Source organism: Natator depressus, chromosome 9 (genome assembly GCF_965152275.1).
Source record: "Natator depressus isolate rNatDep1 chromosome 9, rNatDep2.hap1, whole genome shotgun sequence".
Taxonomy (NCBI): Eukaryota; Metazoa; Chordata; order Testudines; family Cheloniidae; genus Natator; species Natator depressus.
In genome coordinates this window covers 95,220,962-95,237,130 of record NC_134242.1, presented here as the reverse complement: position 1 = coordinate 95,237,130, position 16,169 = coordinate 95,220,962, and the positions used below count along the sequence as shown (strand labels likewise).

The window sequence follows — 16,169 nt, the reverse complement described above, 5'->3', positions numbered from 1 at the left end:
AACCCTGCAATCTGATCCACATAGACACGGCCTTACACCTATGGGGAGTCCCAGTGAAGTGAAGAAGGCTCTGACAAGCTGGCAGTCTGCCTTAAGGTCCGGATCGTGCTGTCTGACCCATTAAGTAGTAATTCAAACAACTATTGGGCCAGATCCTCCTCTGGGGACTTCAATAGTGCTAGATCTTCTCCAACTGGGGATCTGGCCCATTGTATTTACTTATAAACTGCATAGCTTTGGCCTTATCTAAAACTCATATTAAGTCTACAGTATTCTGAACAACCCAGAAGCATGTTTCTCCAAGGGGACCAAAAAATCCTCCACACATAAAATTAATTTTCATAGCCAGTTCAGCAGGATATTATATGCAAGACAAACATGAGTAGCGCTGACATAAGCAATGTCTACCTCACTGTATGCATCAGTTGCATGAATTATATTAACAGCTATTTTTCTTCCCCATTATACTATCTGAAAATGATGAAGACTTGAAACCATATTATAGATGATGGGCCTAATCCTGTTCCCACTGACGTCAGTGGGGATAGATCAATCCCTATATTTCAATACATTTAGTCTTCTACTCACTATCATTAAATCACAGTGAGTGTCAGGCTTTGCGGACACACCACAAAACCTTTCAAAATATTCTACTAATGATCTCACATATCAGAGAAGAAAGGAATCACCTCTGACTGGACCGAGTTCTCAATTTTTATGAAACCATGGTGAAAAAATGGTTCTTGATGTGCTTCCACCAGCTGTTTTAATTTGCACATAAATGGGTCAATTAGAGCTGTGTTTCTATATACTGTGAATTTACTTTACAGCAGCTCCAGTTCGGTACATCACTGGCCAGACCAGAGAATGTACACAACACAGCAAATAATTCTAGCAACTGCAACTTCTAGGAAAGGGACTCAGTCTAAAGCCTCTTGATCCTTGACAAAACTGTTGAGAATAGGACACTTCCACCCTGATTGAATTGGCTTTGTTAGCACTGACCCCCCCTACCCTCCCACTTGATAAGGCAACTCCCATCTTTTCATGTGCTGTAATATAGATACTGCTTACTGTATTTTTCACTCCATGCACCTGATGAAGTGGGTTTTAGCCCACGAAAGCTTATGCCCAATTAAATGTGTTAGTCTCTAAGGTGCCACAAGGACTCCTCGTAGTTTTTGTCTCATCTTGTTCCTCTGTACCGTAAAACACAAACAACCTTATGATTCCCAAGAGAGGCTTCTAGCTTGGTAACTGTCAGATCCTATACATGACCCACTAGGGATGTAAAAGGTTAACCAGTAAGCATTAGGCTTACCATTAACCCACCTTAACCATTAAACCTCTACACACCGGCCAGAGCAGCCCCAGCCCCAGCGTCCCCGAGCGTCCCGGAGGGACTTCAGCCCCAGCTGCACCAGGCTTGCCAGCCAGAGGGACCCCAGCCCCGGCCACAGCCACCTCAGTTAACCAGTTAAACGATATAATTTTAATTGTTAAACCGGTTAACTTTTTAAATGATATTTTACATCCCTATGACTCACTTATAGTTAAAAAAGTCAAAAGAAGAAGAATATCACTATTAACAGGTGTCCCGTCTGTTCTCTCAATAACCCGTGGTGGGTTTTTTTTGTTTTTTTTTTTATTACAGATTTTATTATCTGCTTTTGATTACGTCTTTATTGTTCTGCATTAACGGTTTGTGCCATGCTCCCAGCTGCCCAGACGGGCCCGGGGGAAACCGTATATAAATAAGAATTTCCAAAGGTGACAAACGATTTGGGTGCCCAACCTGACACAGTTTCAAGGAGCCTGACTTTGAGAGGGTTGATGCTGAGTGCTGTCTGAAATTGACCCCATTGGAAGGTGCCCCAGCGTGGATTCTCTAAAATCGAGGCCCTTCAATATCCTACTGAAAGTTTTCCCATTACTGTAACATTCTGGTGTCATTTTTCAGGCATGCAGTTTTAGTCCTAGGTATGTCCATAACTTAATAAAAAAATCCAGTCAATTTAGTATCGTAGATCAACGGAAATAATCTTGTCACAGCATGAAAAGCCACAAAGCATCCAGGGATTTGAAAAGCATGAGGAATCAATTGTACATCAAATCAGCTGCCGTGGTTTATTTTAAGTCTTGCTCATCTGATTTATTACCATCATTGCTACCAATTTGCATGGATAATAGAACAAGACCCCCTCTTAAACTTCTAATCAGGAATTAAAAAAAAGAACACACTGTTAGATCTCTTCCTGCTTATCAGGGAAAGTGAACACATTATCGTTTAATGTCAGCTTTATTATAAGGATTGCACTGGATTGGAAAGAAGCATATTAAACTGCCTCAGTGACATCACCGCTAATTTGTTACTGTAAACAGCTGCAAAAATGTAAAGCTATCAACAAATCCCTTCGTTAAAAAGCTAGTTCATAAACGTTACTATTGTTATGAGAAATACAACAATGGCCAGCTGCAGTCTTGGTGCCACTGAAACTATTTTTTTCAATTTTGCAAGAGGAACAGATATCAGATTTGTGCAACTGAGCTAGCATCCTGTTTCCATGCATTTCAGAATTTTGTAAAATCAGAAATTTTACTAAGCATTGTTCAGGTGGGAGATTTTTTTTTTTTTGCATGTGTAGCACTGACAGACCCTGGTCACTGGTGGGCAGGGTAGAACCTGGGGCCTCTGGAGCTTAAAGCATGAGCCGCTACCGCATGAGCTAAAAGCCAACTGCCTCTTAGCTAAACCTGTAGAGCAGACTCATTTAACTCTCTCTCTAAGTGGTCTCGGCGCCACTAGATAGGACAGAACGCCACACCCAGGAGGTGCGTGGGTTACATATGCAACCGGTTTATTAAAGATGAGAGGGTAGCTTGTTACTTTGTAAGGTAAGCTCTTGACAGGTAGTTTTATAATTTACACCATAAATACACACAACTGTTTATAAACAATGTAAGAGGCAAGAATCTTAATTCAAAGAACCTAAGAACAATCCATTGTGATACCTCATGTGTAAGAAGAGGAGAAGTCCCAGGGAAGGATGGAGAGACCTACAAGGAAGAGATCAGAAAAACAACGCTACACAAAAGCACAGAAAAGGGAGGAAGAGCCTCTGAAAAATAAACTCAAAACTTAAACTGATTTCAGTGAGATTTTGGTGTGCACAATAAATGCAGGATCAGACCCCTTCCATTTTGGATGCACGTCTGAACTAGAACAAATCCACAAAGGACTAGCTCCAGAGGTGAAAGCAAGCCGGTCCGGTACAGCGTACCATCAAGAGCCGGTACACAGCCGACCATACTGGCAAGGGGCAACTTCCCCAGGCCAGCAATTTAAAAGGGCCCTAGGCTCCTGGCAGCACCTGGAGCCCCTGGTCCTTTAAATCACCTCCAGACCCACGCTGCTGGAGCCCCAGGGCTCCGGTGATGATTTAAAGGGCCCAGGGATTTAAAGGTCCCACCCCTTCTGCCCGAGGCACCCCCCTTCCGGCTGAGGGCCCCACCACCACCTTGCTCAGGACCCCGGCCCTGCATACCGGTAAGTCCCTTAAGTTACTTTCACCCCTGACTTGTTCACCCTCCCATCACCTAGTCACAAGGCCTGCATTATCCCTCTCATTCACCAACCCTGGCTTCCCATCCCCAGCCCAGCATCAGTCTTGTCTTCACTTCCTGTCACCCCATCCCCACCTGCCCCACACAATTTGCCCTCATTGCTCCCTTCCCCAGAGGTTTAATGCAATCCCAGATCTTTGGCCTCCATCTCTCACAATAGTTCCCTATGCCCTAAAATGAGCTTGGGGCCCAGAAGGTCTAGCTGCCTCCCAGGGCCACTGTTTACTACACTAGGACTCTTCCCAAGTTGCTTGTCACCCGGAGTATTCTACAAACACTAACAGGTAGCCTCAGAGGTCACAATGCTTGTTGCATTGGGGCTTCCAGACAGGTGGCATGAAGAGACTTGGAAAAAAGGGAGGAAGGAGAAAGATTGGGAAACTGAAGATTTGTTTGTGTTTGTGTGTTATATACATGTAATAATGTTACTGGCTGGATCATCTGCAGGGGTTGGGCCTGGGACATAAGAACGGCCATACTGAGTCTTTTGAAAACTCAAAGCATACGCTTCTATTGCTTGTGGAAGGAACAAGCCTGAAGGCAAGAATAGATTCATAAGCCTCAATGTGAAGTCTAGGCACTAGAGGGGGATAGAGAGGCACAGTGCGTTCGCCCAGGTAACATACAAACGTGAAATACATTGGAAAAAATCGTTAGGATTTAGAATGGATATTGCCTGAACATTCTCTCTCCTGCGGAGCTAAAGCCAAAGCACGACAAAGGTACTTAAAGCAATTATCTTCTATAATTTACCATTCTAAAATGCTCAAATAAATTTGTTAGTCTCTAAGGTGCCACAAGTCCTCCTTTCCTTTTTGCGAATATAGACTAACGAGGCTGCTACTCTGAAACCTGTCATTATAAAATCTAGCACTTTTACTTTCCAAGTCTTTCGGCCCAATCTCACAAGGCTCTTACATGCACACAATTCATCCTTACACAGTTAGCCCTATTGATGTCAATGTGCATGCTGGTGTGCTTCACTCACATGAATAAAGACTTGTAAACCCAGGCCCTTTTTTTGCTAGATAAATGGGACATCATGGGGCTCTCTCTCTAGGCAGGCTCTCAGGTTCCCTCCTTTAACTCTGCATCATTAATGAACAATTCAAGTTTGCTAAAAAAGCAGCATGGCTCAAAAAGCCTCCAATACAGATGAAAGATGGGATCTACACTATTTGTTCACATTAAAAATAACGATAATATTAATAAATGAGAAGTTCCTACAGAAGGATGGCCATTTTTAACAGTTCTTGTGCTAGGTTTAATGATACCTAATCAGCAGAGAACAATGGATGGAGACTTATTTAAAACGAATGAGAGAAAGAGATTAATTTTCTATAAGATACACCATCACCTGTATCAACTCATGTCATTTGGGCCGAAAAATCACTAGCAGCTCCTGACATATGTTTACATGTTGCTGCTGAAATAAGAAAACAACAGATGTTTTCAAAATTAAATGAGTTTCAAGTCAACTCCAGAGACAAGTCTCTCTTTACACAAGACTGAGGGGCAGGGCATTATCTGTTTGGTACGAGAGCGATTGTTAAAGTATAATACCCAAAACCCTCAGCACTGCCAGGTGTATTCTGATTGAATGGCTATTACTCCTCTGCATAAGAGAAAGGAAACTTTATTTTTAAAAGAAGACCACCAAATATTTGGATTTTAGGTATTCTTAAATTTGTTGCTGAGGCTCTATTAGTTAAAGTCTCAACCTTTTCAGCTTCCTTTATTCCACAGAACCCTATTTTATATGTAACGAATGTGTACTGCAGGGGTGGCCAACCTGTGGCTCCCTAGCCACATGAGGCTCTTCAGAAGTTAAGATGCGGCTCCTTGTCGAGGCACCGACTCCGGGGCTGGAGCTACAGGCACCAACCCCGGCTCTGCCCCAGGCCCTGACCCCACTCCACCCCTTCCCGCCCCCTCCCCTCAGCCTGCTGTGCCCTCATTCCTCCCCCTCCTCCCCAGAGCCTCCAGCTGATCAGGAGATGTGGGGAGGGCGGGGGAGGTGCTGATTGGCAGGGCTGCCAGTGGGTGGGAGCCCTGGGAGCGCAGGGGGGCGGGGTGGGAGCTGTCTGGGGGCTGCTGACATATTACTGTGGCTCTTTGGCAATGTACATTGGTAAATTCTGGCTCCTTCTCAGGCTCAGGCTGGCCAGCCCTGGTGTATTGCATACCTTTTTAAAAGGTCATCTTTTTTCAAAATACTTCTGCTTAGCATAGCCATACTATAGTACTTTTTGCAGAATCACAGAACAAAGACCAGATAGAGAGTAAGATCTGAAAATGAAAAGCTGGTATAAACTGGCAGAACTCCACTGAAGTGAGGGGTAACTACACGAATTTACAGCAGCAGCTCGGCAAAGATAAAATAACTAATAGTTAACATGGGGAGATTACTGGCTTTATCATCTGAATTCTCATCTCTGGATGTTCTCTCAGTATTATTTCCGGGTAAGTAAATACAAAACATGCATGTGCGCCTATGCTAACAAAGTTGGGTTTTTTTGTTTTTTTTTAAACTGTCTAAACAAACCAAAACAGAAATCTCTTCTTGCAGGTGAAGAACTGGATTTGGTTACTGACAGCAGATACCCTTTGCTTCCTGAATCTCAACATCTTCTAGAGATGCTTTAAGCTTTATTTTTTATTGTGCCAATCATAGCTCAATTATACTCTCCTTTGTTTCCCGCCAGCTAAAAAGGTCCCTAATATTTTCCCTATGACCTATTGTCATACAGCCCATGAAGACTTTTCTCGTAGAGCTTGTATACTTTTTCAAAATTCTCTTCTCTTTGAGGTGCTTTATGATTTGGTTCCTGCATTTTGGCTTTTGAGAGCAGACACACCTGGAATCGTTGCAAGAGCCTAATAACAGGGGAAAGAAACATGGGCAAATATTTCGCCTTTAGGAATAAATCTTATTTAAGGATTTAGTTATTTCTATAGCACCAACTAGATTCCTCTACTCCTCCCTCCCCCCACAATTACACAAGCTGAACACTAAATACGATCACTACTCTCAACATACTGTAGTTTGTAGGAACAAAAACAAACAGTCCCAGCAAATGCACTTTGGCCTAATCCCAAACCTTTGGAGTCAAGGGGAAACTCCTTTGGAGCTGAGTGGGCCTGTGTGTCAGGCCCTGACCAGAGTACAGGTTTTTTTCCCCTCCTAGTATTTTTCCCCCCCTTTCCCAGGTTCTTATTCTGAGAAATAATTTTTTTTTAAATGAGAAAATAAAATGAACACACAGCCAAAGCTACTTCCCTTCTGTGTTTGCAAATGCCGGGATCTCCCCTGGAACACAGGGTCTATAGAGCATGGTACTGGGGGCGTTTTTGTGGAAGCCCTGTGTTAAGATATTTGGAGTTTATCACTGCTTGAATGCCAGTGACCACAAGTGGACTTTGACCAGGTCCCCGGAATTAAACTACTTTCTCTTAAAAATGCTACGGGGTCACTAATGACACTTGAAAAGCCTCATCCGGCTCCTGCGTTTCTTAACGCCATGCAGGGATGCATTCAGCAACAAGAAAAAAACAGCACCACCTACAACATCATTAGCACTTTTCCAGGCTGCATATAGGTGCTTCTCAGATTAGGCCTCGCACGTACTAATGCTCTCCTGACCTGGCTTGCTTCTGTTTTGCTACCAAGATCTGACAGGATTGCAGCAAGGGATGAGTCTGCCGGGCAAAGGTTCTTGGGAAATACCTGTGCCTGGAAGAAGTTAATACATTCTGCGAGTATAATTATTTTTAATCTGAGTGTCAAGGCCTCTCTCCACTTATAAAATCCTGGTGCTGTGACATTACAAGATGAACACACAGGCCCTCAGCTCCCATTAGGATATCATTAGATAATTTGTGAACATCAGTCATCGATTAAATCCACTTAAATGCGGGTTAGCTTTCATAAAAAAAAAAAGAATATGGAAGATGTCTGTGCTTTCTTCGCCCGATTAGGATAAATAGGGGCCTTCTTTAAAACGCCACCTTCGATTTGCAGTTTGCCCCCTAATGAACAGCAAGAGTGGGCACAGCACACGATATTTTAAAGACAGCTTGGCAGTTTGTATGGAAACTGATTCACTCGATCACCATACCTAACACAGGTGGCTCTAGATGCAGGACACCTTTGCAAAGCGTTGGGGCCCTGTAGACGGTTCAGTCAGCAGCTGGGATGCCCCCTCATGGATGGGAATGGCCTAGCAAACCTGCTGTCTGTCTTCCTTGGTCACTCGCAGACCATGAGCAGGGCTTGTGGATCCTCAGTCTCTGAAGGGACAAAAGTGACTTTAACTCATTGTTAACCAAGTATTAACATACAAGGTTTAGGAGACTCCGATGAGACCTGCAAATCAGCTCTACCACCGCGTTTGCATTCCCAAGCAGTGAATCCCTGCCACCAGGTTTGAACCTTTAGGTTCTGTTCAAAAATGTAGTTCCAGTAAGGTGGGAGGGGGGAAAAAGATGCTTTTCCATTTTTAAAGGCAGAGTAGGGGGAGAAGGGAGGTGCGTTTTCAACCTGAGTGGTGAACCCGCTTCCCTGGGAATTTGTCCTGGTGGCTGCTTTCTGCTTCCATCTCCTGAAGGCATCAGAAATATTCTTAGTTTGTGGAGCCACAACTGGGATCTTTTTGCTGGGAACCGTACAGAGCCAGCGTATGTTGGCACTATGAGCAGGGGGAGTAATTCCCACTTTGAGGAGACACACCCAGGCCAGCTCTGATTGAGCGAGTGGTTGGAGGGCCTAGCCCAGCGAGTACGCACATATTTCTCAGACGGAATTGGACTTGGGGTGGCTAGCCCCTTGCACCGCTATGGCTACACTCTACTTAGCATGCTACCCCCGGTATGTCCCCTCGAGCCGGAAATTACACCCCCAGCTAGAAGTGCAGACTCCGGCCCCAGAATCCCAACAATCATTCAGAAAGAACAGCTAGTACTTCTATGAGAGGTAGTCACTGCATACTGGAGCACTGAAGTTAGAGATATTTCAAAGTTTGTTTCCATGAGTTTTTCCTAATTATGAAACTACCTTTGATACTTTACACTAGATCTTTAATTTTTAGAGCTTCTGAGTTTGGGAAAGGAGCAGTTGGTTGACACTATTGGATGAAAGATGGGTTAAGTAGTCAATGGGCCACCTTCCAACCAAGAAAGCAATGCCAGGGAATGGGTGGGGGGGGGAAATTGGACCAAGGCCTGATGGTAAGGAAGGTGGGGATGGGACAAAAGTGAACGGATGAGGGGATATCCTTCACTTTCTTTCCTCCCAAGAATAGGAGAGCTACACCAGTGGCTCTCAACCTTTTCAGACTACTGGACCGTTTTCAAGAGTCTGATTTTCCTTGCGTACCCCCAAAGTTTCACCTCACTTTGTACTTGCTTACAAAACCAGACATAAAAGTACTTAGGCGCAGCTGTGTATAAAAATACACAGCTTAAAAAATGGCTGACTTTCTCATTTTACCATACAATTATAAAATAAATGAATGGGAATATAAATATTTACTTATATTTCAGTGTATAGTATATAGAACAGTATAAACAAGTCATTGTGTGAAATTTTAGTTTGTACTGACTTCACTAGTGTTTTTTATGTAGCCTGTTGCAAATCTAAGCAAATATTTAGAGGAACGGATGTAGCCCCTGGGAGATATCTACGTACCCCTGGTTGAGAGCCACTGTTCTAGACTATGGAATGGGAGGGAGTACTATATACAGCTTCTCACCTTCTGCCTAGACAACAACTAGAGAATTAGTCTGTTGTCTGCTACCAGTTGGTGATATGTTTATACGCTCATGATGATATACTGATGCAATAGGGTGGAAAAGTGAACATAGTAAATTTTTATGTAGCTTTTAAAAACAAAATTAAATATCTGGGTTTTTTTGTTTTTTTTAAAAAGAGTTTTCCCTCCCAATCCTTCACAAGAATATGAACAGAGTGCAGTCTGATATATGGAATAATAGTCCATCTTAACCAGGAGGCATTTATTAAGGAAAACTGCTACAGTTACAGACAAACAGGCTTCCACAAAGCTTGAGCTCCAGCTCATTCTCCTTTGCTTACCATGGATCACACCTAGTTTAGAAGTACTCTGTGTTACACAATGGGACATCTAACGGCTTAGTAACATAACTGCGAGAAAAGACATCACTTCAGTCTGGAATTTTCAAAGAAATATAAGGAAGTAAGCCACCCAATTCCCACTGAATTTCCATTAAGCTCTGTTGAAAATTCCAGCAGTTGTTTGAGGCTTGGAGTACTCTACACGCAACATATAAAAGGGTAAATAAAACAAACCTCTATGTTATGTTCCTTTATTTAAACACACACACACACACACACACACTCACACACAAAATCCCTCCTTAGAATTTTTTTCAAGTGTAGGTTTCTTCCTGCTGTATCCCTACAATTTTAAATATTCAAAACCTTGCAAAGATTTCCTGTCTTCTTTTACCAAAAGCAAACGAAAATCTGCAGAAGAACCAGCCAACTCTTGTTTTAAAGATTAATGTCTTGGTGCCTAGCTCCAGGCAAAGTTTTATTACAATTCAACTCAGGACAAGGGATAAAAAATGAAAATCTAGCTCTGTCGGTCTATCATTGCAGGAGATTCACCTGCCCCTTGTTTCCTTGCAGCATTACCAGAGACAAAGAAATTCAACTGGCTTCCTTATCAGATTCTGGATAATACCTTAGACTCAGAATTCTTGAAGAAAGATTACTGGTGGTCAGAAGATAGTAGCCATCTCTCTCAAGTGCTGTAATTGGACAGCAATGTCATTCAGCAAAAGTAGCTAGAATACCTTGAAAGAGCTAGTCAAATGAGCAGACAAATCAATTTGTGCAATCTGCAAAGAAGCCATTGACAAAATAGCAGCAATTTCCAAAATCACAGGCAGCAGATGCCATATTTATAAAATTTTCCATGCAAATGAGCATCTAGAACACTGAAAGGAAAAACAACAAAGAGGCATTTGTGAAGGGAGACTCATTTTTTATAATCCATGACTTTTGTGATAATCCAAGACTGTAAATTTAGACTCTAATCTAGACATCTGGGGCTGGATTTATTCTACCAATCGACAAGCTAGAAACAACTGTTCCACATCCCAACAACAGAAGACAATAGGCTCATTTATTTATTTTGCATAACAACATGCTGGAGGCAGACTAAAGTGGCATTATCCCACAAAGTGTTTTTGTTATAGAAGAACATTGATGGTCTTAAGACTGTTCTAGTCACTCACAGTTTTTAATTCAGTTAAGAAGCAAAGACTCCACATTCACGCTGTGGTCCTGTTGGATGAGTAGGAAGGCAGTGGAAATAAAAATAGATCTGATCCAAAGCATCTCTTAGAAACCAAATAAAAGCTAAATTTGGAAAAGAAGTGTTCAGCTGGAGAAAGATGAGCTATCTAATACGAGGAAGAAGGATAGACTTGTGGTTCCCACACTGGTGTGTAACACTGGGTACCTGGGTTCAATTCCCAGTTCCACCACTGACTTCCTGTGTGACATTCTGCAAGTAATTTAACCTCACTTCATCCTCCATAAGAAGGGGATAACACTTCCCTACCTTACAGAGATGTCAAAAGGATAAATTTGCGAGGCACTTTGATGCAGTGATGGGGACTGTGACAGGGTTGGGACTCACCACCGCAGCGCCTCCTGCTGTTCACTCTGGGAATTAGCTCAGTTCATGCAGAGCACCATCTCTCGCCCTAGATTGGCGTCTCAACCTGCATTGCTCCCAGCTTGCGGCATCCTCTTCAGGACACTGCCCTCCGGCAGTGCCCACTGCTCCAGTCTCACCCCCTTCTGGGGGTTTGGTGTTATCAGCAGTCCTTCTCTTCACCCCAGCAACAATGGCCAACCACACCCCAAAGTCTAACCCCTTTTGGCAGGGGTCTGGTGCTGTCCATCATGGCCACTCCAAACAGCCAGGTGGAAGTGCAAGAGGGAAGGCGGGGACCCAGGCCCGCCCTCTACTCTGGGTCCCGACCCAGGGACCCTTTGGCGGCAGCCTTCCTGCCTGCCCTCCTTCTCTCCCTGGGCCGTTTCCCCTTCGGCCCCTTTGCACTGGCTAGGCCCTTTTTCTCAGGGCCCGCAGCCCGGCAGGTACTGGGTGGGAGTTCCCTTCTGCTCCCACCGCCTGCCCAGCACTGCGTTGTCCCGGGTGCTAGTCTCCTCACACAGGAGACAGACCTTCACCCTCTGAAGCCCTGGGAGAGAGTGCGTGCTCCCGTCCTGGGAAGCCTTTATATAGGGCCTAGCCTAGCCCTGATTGGCTGGCTGTAGTATTGGCCCTGATTGGCTCTCTAACAGGCCTTCCTTGATTGGCTGCCACCTTGCACAGCCGCTCTGGCCTGTTGTAGCCCAATCTGGCATTGGGGTGGGGCACCGCCCCACCACAGGGACCATATACAGTACCTAGATAAGATATCTTAAAAATAAATACACATCCTGAAAACCTTTAGATGATGTAGACACAGTTCAGACTGACTTGCCCTTTCCAATTTAGAACTCCAAAGTATGGTTCTTTGAGCCATATGAAGGGGCCCTGATAAGCTGAGCTATGTTTGACCATTTAAAGGGATTACACTTTTCTAATGTCATTGATTGCAGGTATCCTCACATCTTGACAGAACTGAGCTGGTTTATTTTTAAACTTGGCTCTTTGTGAGCAGGCAGGATATTGACATAGCTGATCAAACTTGCTTCATATGTACAACGACAAAAGCTTGGATCTGGCGGAGAAGTAGAAGGTTGGTGCAACACGTACACACTCAAAGGGATCCAACGGTATTAGAGAAGCTGGGATTGTGCGACACGGGCTCTCTTTTGAGGAGATGGCAGATTTTTCTGGAGTGGAAGGCAGACGCAAAACTTTGCCTTTCACAATACACCACAAAATTAAACACACACACGCATGCACCCCGTTATATAAAACTTATATCTGTCAAATTGAAGTGAGTTTTTCTAAATAATGCTTCGCCAAAACATTTATTGGCCTGTTGCAAGATTTTTCTACATTTCACAACTCACTGGGATTTATACTGAATGATAAAAGAACCCAGGACCTTATGCAAAGCCCATTGAGGTCAATGGAAAAATTCCCATTCAGTTCAGCGGGCATTAATTCGGGGCTCTTAATGAACATCCCCAGCAACAGCACTATTAATATGATTTTTTTTTCTTTCAAATAAAGTGTAATTAACTTCGTTAACTGCAGGTACTCATAGTTCTTGCTGCTCATTTGGGATGTCAGTTATTTTATTAAAGACATTCTTTTAAAAGACATTTTTTAAATCAATCTCACTGCACCATCCTTACTTTTTCATTTTATATTTATAATTAACTCAAAGAAGTTTTGGAAAGCTACAGAAGGAGAAAGTATTATCGATGCTTTAGAGCAGGGGGCAGCAGTGAGGAAACTTGGGATGTTATTTATTCCCAAACCATCTCACTGTGACTTTAGGCAGTTTTAAGCTCTCTGTTCCTCAGTTTCCCCACCTGTAAAATTGGGATGAAAATACTTCCTATTCTCTGTAAATACTTTTAGTGGGTGTTGCTTAAGTGCCAAATTAATGGGCCAAATCCTGAAATTGTTCTTACTTTAATTCAATTAAACAGGACTTCAAAGAAAGTTTCACCTCTGTAAAGACTTTAAGATTGTATCCACTATTGTCATCTTAGCGATTACTAATTATTTGAAGCACATCTGAAAAGTACATTTTATAATAATAAATGTTCTACATGCAGTTCCATACAAGGATCAAAACTCCCCTTTTCTAATTCATTGCGTGCCTCTTCTGGCAGATTGGGATAGAGGAAAGGAATGGACGGTATCGCACAAATGGATTCTGCAGGAATCTGTCTACTGCAGGATCCAGATGACAAAATATAAAATAGCTTCAGCACCAAGCTTCTCACCCAGCTCAACTGGTAGTTGGTGAGATGACAATTTAGAAGTTGCTCCAGAGTCTAGCACATGGTGATCCAGCCGATGAGCTATCTAGGCACCTGACCCTGGTGATATAACTTTTATTCAATTTGCCTTCAGTTCAGAGGAACTGGTGCATTCTCTTCCACTTATTGCATAAGGTACTGCAAGAATCCTTCAGTAAAATCTCCCAAGGCATCCTTTTATGAAAGGGTAACAAAGTGTTTCCGCATGGTTATATTTGTTTTTTAATTGGTGTTGACCCTTGACCTGATCTTGGAAGGTTTATGTTTATATTTCAGCTACAATCTATATGTCGGAGAAAACTAAGATCCTTAAAGATGATGGTATTGAAGCTGCAAGGCAAGTACGAAAGAACAAAAATGTCCAAATAGTGGAAATTGGCTTGACAACAACTTTGAGGCCTAATAGAGCCTAGAAGGCCTAATCAGTTAGCATAAAGCCTAAATACTTAGCATGAATGCTTGACCTAAGGTTATAAGATGTAGCAGTATGTATCTTGTGATAAACAAGTAAACCACCAAGGAACAGACTAAGCTTAGAATAATAGACTTGTAGGGGTTTTTTGGTATCTCTAACCAAGGAGCAAAACGGCATTTATGTATCAAAACACCATTGTGAAACATACGTATGCAGATAGCCTAGGACAACAGTTGGATCCCTAACTACGGTCCCACGGAATAACAAACATGGGTAGGGGGCTGAGACCAAGTCAAAAATGATCTCAGATATGAGAGGAGATATGCATGGAAAGTAGGGTTATAAAAGCTTGGCAGCCCAACCCCTGGTTGGGTAAACCAGGATGATAAGATGGTGGAAACTGAATGTCACATCCACTAATGGTGCTGCTCCACTTACTATTCCTGTGGGTTTCCAACAGTATGAACAAGATAGTGGGAATACTCTTGCTATATGTATCTATCTTCTCTGTCTTTGCTCTTATACTTGTCTGTATTTTGACATTAAATAAAGTCTGCATATCCTTATGTACGTGAGTCACCAATCTCATATATTATACATTTTACATAGCCACCTGAATAAAGAACCTGTTATTAGGGACATGTATTTTGTGCCCCAAATCCATCAAAAGGCTATATTGGATCTAAGCATTCTTCTTCAGCCAGCCTCATTCAAGTATATTATCTATGACCTTCAAAACACAACTTCCAAATCCTAGAGGCTACGTTTTAGCTTAGAAATGGTTGTAGAGATGGGGCGTAAGTAGCAAGAAATATGGCCCACAATGTGCACCATAGTCCTCCAAAACATGAAATCCCTATTTTATAATGTATACACATTTAGGTCTCTGTGATTAGATGTCAGGCTTTAGGAACCTGAATTGATATCCAGAACTATTCTGGTTTCAGAGTAGCAGCTGTGTTAATCTGTATTCGCAAAAAGAAAAGGAGGACTTGTGGCACCTTAGAGACTAACCAATTTATTTGAGCACAAGCTTTTGTGAGCTACAGCTCATCAACTATTCTGCTGACTCATTTTAGCACTCCAAACAGGTTGGTCTCATTAGCACCAACTCAGACGTATTAAAGGCCGAGAATCCCTCTCTGAGGGAAGAGAGGTCTAAAAAAGAAGGACAGGAGAACTCCTGTGAAAAAGCCAGTCCAAGAGGTAGTTCAGGCTATGGTTTACATTTGCAACTCCAGTCCAGTCTCAGGGTTCTGTTATTTAAGAATACCGGCAAAACCCAGGAAGGGGAGAATTTTGAACCAAATCCAACATTTTCATTTTAATTAAAATAAAAACAGAGAGACTCGAATCTAGCCCTGAAGGACGGCAATAAGACTTTTCCCACAAAAATCAATGTTTTACCGTGGAAAATTTCAGTTTTGTGACAACTGCATTTTTCATCATACAGTCATTCTGACTGAAAATTCCTGACCAACTTTACTGCAAATAGTGATGTCTCTTCAGCTAGACACCCAATACAATATCGTATTAACGGGGATTTAATGACAGACTAAGTAATTATAATGCCAGAAGCTTGTTTCAGTCAGGCTAAGTAGTGGCAATCCTAGCAAATCATTCTGCCATTAATGTAAAAGGGCAGTGCTATTTACAATGACTTGTTAAGGTCTTCACCCTAAGCAAAAAGAACAACACTTCACAGTAACACAAATAGCAGCAAGCTGGAAGGGCCATAAGGAAAGTGAGAGAGTGTGTTTGGGGGGGCTGAGGGGAGGAGAAGAGATGCAAGAGTGCCAAGGACTGGCAGGAGTATACTTCTCACTATTTATGTTTCAAGACACACAAAAAGGCCCGTCTGTGTATAGACTGCAGGGAAGGGCACAGCATTTCAGGGAATTTTTCATCCACTCTTCCTGATTTTGGCTGGTGCTCTAATTGAACATGCCAAAACTATAGGAAGTGGTTCTTACAGAATTTGTGGCCTGACTGGAGATCATCTTACTGACCCAAGTAATCCTGCTGATCTCAGTGGAACTATTTGAGTGAATGAGGTGAGCAGGATTTGTTCCCCGATTCAGAAGTACCAGATATCCTTCACAAACCACATCCATTTTCATAGACTCAAGA

At 42.7% G+C, this 16,169-nt stretch overlaps 1 protein-coding gene across 4 annotated transcripts in view; it reads right to left on the bottom strand.

The window, feature by feature from the left end:
- The window catches only part of FGF13 (fibroblast growth factor 13), a 332,231-nt gene that overhangs the window by 229,253 nt on the left and 86,809 nt on the right, over nucleotides 1-16,169 (bottom strand). The window contains exon 1 of one of the 4 annotated variants that reach the window (XM_074962693.1): nucleotides 7,743-7,900. The exons of 2 other annotated variants lie outside the window; for them this stretch is intronic. The gene's annotated coding sequence lies outside the window, so the exon portion shown is untranslated. Of the gene's footprint in view, nucleotides 1-3,012; nucleotides 3,046-7,742; nucleotides 7,901-16,169 lie in introns of those variants that run through there. One more of the 4 variants, XM_074962691.1, reaches the window with a different exon arrangement.